Below are 5,873 nucleotides of genomic sequence, written 5' to 3'. Positions count from 1 at the left end.
CTGTGCATTTGCTAATGCCTAATTTACAATCCGACTTCTTGCTTGTGTGCTTCCAGCAGTTAAAAGTAATTTATGTGTGTTATCTTTCTTTTTTACTGCCCACCACCCCTCAAACCTTGTTGTTCCTGAGCTCGTGTGCATGTCTGGCAACTTTTATAGTGGATCTTCAGCTGCTATCCAGGGAAGGAAATGCAGTGAGTCATGCTTGGTACCGTTTCCTCATTAGCCAGATGTTCTTTGCTCTGCTGCTTCCTTTATCTCTTCTCTCCTTATCTTCTCTAATCCCTCACTGGCAGTGTCACTTCCTGGACCGGAGTCTTAATGAGAAGGGCTGAATCTCTGCTTATTTATAGGCAAACGTCGGACAAACGTACCCACACGGATTCTAACACTTTGATGAAACGGCGGCCAGACGGAGCCTGTGAAGTTTGATCCGCTGCATGTGGGCAAAAATGACCTCAGTGACCGCAAACATGGTTGAGAACATGCTACCTGTGTTTTACTGGCATGCATTACTGATGTCTGCTGATTAGAATGAACACGCCTCGTTTAAAAATAAAAAATAAAAAAATCAAGCTTTAAAGTCCCACCGTTCCAAGTAGTCCCTTAATTATGATTATTATAACGATTATTTTTAGCCCGAAACAAAAAAACTGGTTATTTTCTAGGAAAGAGGTCTCCAACCTTCAAGACTTAAAGAACCATTGGAGTGAGTTTCTTACTGACAACAGCAGAGCGGCAGTAGTTCAATAGAAATTTGTCTCTGAGTTGTAAAGTAAGCCCGCCCCTTTAGCATCATCCATCTCTCCCTCTAGCTTACAGCCCCTCACAACCTTAAACTAACATTACTAGTACAACACAAGCAATAATGGAGCAGATTTTTGATCTCAGATGTAGAAATCGAAGACGTACATGGATCTATTCGTCTGCAAAGTGGATGCATCAGAGTGGAGCAGAAAAGGGAGCTTATGGCTTGCCGTAGTTGCTTCAATATCCCGCCTACAAGTTTTTTTCAACTACATTTTTTCCTTGATTCACAACAATTTGAATAAAAAAATACTCGAAAATTCAAAAGTTGGCAGAAAATGGCCCCAATTTGGTTTGTCCGCATTGGCTTCCTGGTACCACAACTTGAAATAAAAGAACGGAAGGCCAAGCTGAGGTGCACACAAGTGTTTTAATTCGCCATCTTTCAAATACACTCTTACATGTGACTTCGCTTCTTTTCTTTGTAGCGAGATGTACGGCAACACATTGGGGACAAAAAGCCACCACAGAAACTGCAGACAAACCCAATTGGGGCCCACATTTTCTGACCACTTTTAAACCACTAGCTGGTTCGGTTTAAGCTTCATTTTCAAAGTATACGCCCTCCATCATAGAAGGAATCACAAGAACGGGTTTAAAAACACACACAAAAAAAGATTTTTTATCAGAGTGGATCTTTTAATTTTACAAGTTTTAGAACCTTTTATAAAAGAACGTGGTTAAAATACGGCTCGTCATAAAGGAAAGTGAGATCTTGGCACTAAACTCTGCACTAGGAGACGATAATAAAGTGACTATTGTTACAACTGGTTCCTGTTGGACGATGTTCAGACCCAATATTTTCTGAAGGTCCTTCTTGAGCCTGAGAGTTTGCTGAAAACTTAAAGCTATTAAAGAAACTGTGGTTTAACACTGTGGTGCTCCACCTCTACGTATGAATGAACAGAATCAGCAGCATGTGACTGCTGTGCTTGTCTGCCCCTGCCTTTTGCTTAGCAGGATGTCCATTGGGAGGATGGATATTTCGCCTTGCGTAGACAAAGAAATGTTTAACACCTTTAACCTTTCAATACACCATTCATCTGCTCCTGATGACAGAAAAAGAGGCGTTTTTGATTCATGGGAAACCACTTTACGGAGAAAATGATCTTTCAAATGACCCATAATAGGGGTATGTTTCTCCACTGAATGGTTTTAGAGCTTTGTGGTTTGGGTTTTATTGCCAAATAAGTGTCTCATAGTAAAAACTGTGGTGAGAGAAATGACCAAAAAGAGTTCACTGGAGGAAGAAGGGTGACAGCACTTCTTTATGGGTGTCTTTTATGGCCTCATGAACTGCTTTTCCAGCATCGTTATTGTTTTCTTTTCAAATAACTAATTTCCTGAACAGTTTTATTTTAATGAGCTCTGTGAGATTCTGCATGAATAAATCCTAATTTGTTTGAGTTTATTTTAAACACTTTTGATCTTTATTTCCCTTGATTGTGTAGACACACTGATCTAATTGCATCATTGTTTATCTCAGCTGCAGACGGCACCAATTAGCAATAAACACGGCGTCTGTCACAACAGAATCAGGGCATGGACAAAGAATATTTGGGGGTTTCCTGCAATGTCTGCTATCGAGTAATAAGCAACCGATACTTTGAAGCCTGTGGGTTTGTGGGGTGGGATCTTTTTGGAGTGGCTTCCCACAGATGTTATCAGCGGCCAATGGGGGAATTTAGAAGAAAGTGAACTCAATAAACTCTAGTTTTTATCTTAATGCAGTTTAAAAAAATGTTAAAGTAAGTGGTAAACGTCAATTTAACATTAGATCTCTAATGCTATATGTCTTGAGATTAGGGCTACCACGATTAGTCGACTAATCCACTATTAAAATAGTCGCCGACTAATTTAATATTCGATTAGTCATTACATGATATTATATAGAGTCGGAATGTAGTGAAGTTGAAAGTTTTAATGGCATTCTGCTAGTTTTTTGGACTATTTTGGAATTTATTAAGGTTTTTAAGGCTATTTTGGAATTTAGCTAATATTTCAGTTACATGCTAGCAGTTTTGGCTAATTTAGGATTTATTCATCTTTTTAGGCTAATTTGGTGCTCAGTTATTATTTCAGCCACATGCTAGCTATTTTGACTAATTTAGGCTTTTTTTTAGGCTATTTTGGAGTTTAGCTAATATTTTAGTTACATGCTAGCTGTTATGGCTAATTTAGGATTGTTTAATTGTTTTTAGGCTAATTTTGAGTTTGGCTAATATTTCAGCTACATGCTAGCTGTTTGGACTAATTTAGGCTTTTTATTTTAGGCTATTTTGTTGTGTAGCTAATATTTTAGTCACATGTTAGCTGTTTTAGCTAACATAAGCACTTTTTTTAGTTTTTTAGGCAGTTTTGGAGTTTAGCTAATATTTCAGTTACATGCTAGCTGTTTTGGCTAATTTAGGATTTATTCCGTTTTTTAGGCAAATTTGGAGTTCAGTTATTATTTCAGCCGCATTCTAGCTATTTTGACTAATTTAGGCTTTTTTGTTTTTTAGGCTATTTTGGAGTTTAGGTAGTATTTCAGTTACATGCTAGCTGCTTTGGCTAATTTAGGACTTTTTAATTGATTTTAAGCTACTTTGGAGTTTAGCTAATATTTCAGCTACATACTAGCTATTTTGGGTAATTTAGGCTTTTTTGTTTTTCCTAAGCTATTTTGTCATTTAGCAAATATTTTAGTCACATGTTAGCTGTTTTAGCTTAACTTAAGCTCTTTTTTAGTTTTTTTAGGCAGTTTTGGAATTTATCCAGTTACGTGCTAGCTATTTTGGTTAACCGAGGTTTTTTGTTTTAGTTTTTTAAGCTAATTTGGCATTTAGCTAATATTTTAGCTGGATATCAGCTTCAGTGTTTTCAGGTATCAGTTTCAGCATCTCCAGCTATCAGCTCTAGCATGTTGCTAGCTGTTTTGGCTAATTTCGTTTTTTTTGTTTTTTTTTTCTTTTTTTTAGGATAATTGGGAGTTTAGCTAATATTTCAGCTACATGCTATCTGTTTTGGCTAACTTTTTTTTGCTATTGTTTTTTTTAATTCTCTTTTTAGGCTAGTTTGGCATTTAACTAATGTTTTAGCTGGATATCAACCACAGCGTTTTAGCTATCACTTTCAGCATCTTCAGCTCTCACCACTAATATTTAGCTTACAGCATTCAAAGTTGCATTTTTGTAGATAATGCAAGTGTGAATATATTTAGTTTTTAGTTAGTTTAAAGCTAATGATTGTTAAGATGTGTGTTTTACATCTACTTTACGCATGACCAGATTAGTCGAGTAAACGGAAAAAATAATCGCTGATTAGTCGACTACTAAAATAATCGTTTGTGGCAGCACTATTGCTATCTCATGGGGTCCAGACCTTTATATTGATGTTTCATCCCTCCCATGAAAAAAGTGGACAAAGGTTTACAGGATTTTTACCTGCCACGGACACCAGTGAAGGTAAAAAATCCTTTAAAAAAATTCAGTGCGCTCTCTTGTGGGGTCCAGATGACCCTACTTTTAATGTAAACATGCCTAGGATGCAGTTTGTGTTACTTCTGCATGTAGGTAGATGAGGAACTGTCTGCAGGGTACAAAGAGGGAGAATACACTATATAAATAACATCCACGTGAGTGCAAGGATGCAGGTTTTTCTTGCTGAACATTTGTCAGAACAGGATGCGTAATTCTCTGATGTGCTTCACATGTGAGTCACTACTATTTCTCAAATACTGCTAGATTAAATGGTTTGTGGGTTGCATGACTAAAACTGACCTTTAAAGGCATGAAAAGATCTTACCAGGTTAAATTTGTTCAAATTTGACTAAATCCAGGATGTGGTCACGCTAAAACTTAGATAAAATGGTTAGGAAAATGACTGTTCATACAGGATATTTGTTCAAAGTGAGTCATTTTAGTCCAAAGTTAAATTCCACAGTTTGTGTAGTTGATGTATTTGAAAACATCTGAACAAATTCTGGTCCGTCTGAAACCACAAGTCTGGTTTCACTAGCAAGGGATTCAACAAGATTGGATGAAATGAAAACCATGCATGTGGTTGGTGGGAAAAAAAAACAAAAACAAAAAATAAAACAACCTGAATCTAAAAAAGCTTAAATTAGAGCAGCTGTTGAGTTGAAAACTTTTCCCGCAATTCTGACAACTCTATCAGCTTTCTTTAGTCACTACTTATCTTGTTTCCACGTCTAATGTCCACATAGTTGTTCAAAGATGTGGTTGTAAGATCTCAGGTCTGGCTAAGGCCGTCAAACTGTAGAAGAAGTCCTTTCAAGAATGACTGGCTTGTGGGAACTCAAACGCAGTCGCTAAAGCAAAAACTCCAGGAGGAGTTTGGAGAGCTGATTGAGAAAGACAGGATTTGAGGAGCAGGGTTTCAAAGTTAAAGAAGGGCAACAAAAATGCATTTTTTTTTCAGTGTTTTAAACAATTTGGAAATCTCAGAAAATATTACATTAAACAGATTAATTTAGGTTTAAAACCTGTAGTGAGGAAGCTATGAACTCTGTAAATACAGTTCTTTTATTTTGAAATTCTCCTCTGTGTTTTATTTTGTAGTTAGTACCCAACTTCCTGTCCCCACACGATCTGTGTGCTACCGACTTGACGATGCGCCGTGCTCAGTCGTCTGGCTGAAGTAGAAACAAACTCCTGGACTAATCTAGAGTGTTTTTCTGAAATATAAACCCAATTTAAGCTCGTAGAATCAGCCGACGGTGACTAGTTAGACCAGAATTCATAGATTTAGAGCTGCTTCACTCTCGCACCTCTTCGGTTCTCCGTGTGGCAGCGGAAGTTTCTCTCGCTGTCCCTCAATCTCTCTCTTTCTCTGAGTCTTGAGTTTTTCAATAGAACACAGGGGGGATTTTGTAGCAACATTTTTTTCTTAAACCATTAACAAGAGTTAATATAAATACAAATAAAAACTTTAAAAAATAATAAAAATACTTTAAAGAAAAGGGCACTTTTTAATACGAGGCAAAAAGGGCAGGTGCTCAAGCACCCCTAGGGCCCTATGTGTGCACGTGGCTGAGAAAGACTATTAGTTGGCCCCAAAGAAAT

The 5,873-nt window shown here is 37.2% G+C and overlaps 1 protein-coding gene and 1 long non-coding RNA gene across 3 annotated transcripts in view; both read left to right on the top strand.

Moving 5' to 3' along the window:
• Positions 1 to 5,873, top strand: part of usta (uronyl 2-sulfotransferase a) — a 70,301-nt gene that overhangs the window by 19,101 nt on the left and 45,327 nt on the right. The gene's annotated exons all lie outside the window — the stretch shown is intronic.
• Positions 7 to 571, top strand: LOC118598149. Its single transcript, XR_004947259.1, has 2 exons — positions 7 to 194; positions 354 to 571. It is a non-coding gene; the product is annotated as an uncharacterized LOC118598149 (long non-coding RNA).

This window comes from Oryzias melastigma, linkage group LG24, assembly GCF_002922805.2.
Source record: "Oryzias melastigma strain HK-1 linkage group LG24, ASM292280v2, whole genome shotgun sequence".
In the NCBI taxonomy this organism is placed as follows: domain Eukaryota; kingdom Metazoa; phylum Chordata; class Actinopteri; order Beloniformes; family Adrianichthyidae; genus Oryzias; species Oryzias melastigma.
This window is presented reverse-complemented; position numbering and strand designations above follow the sequence as displayed.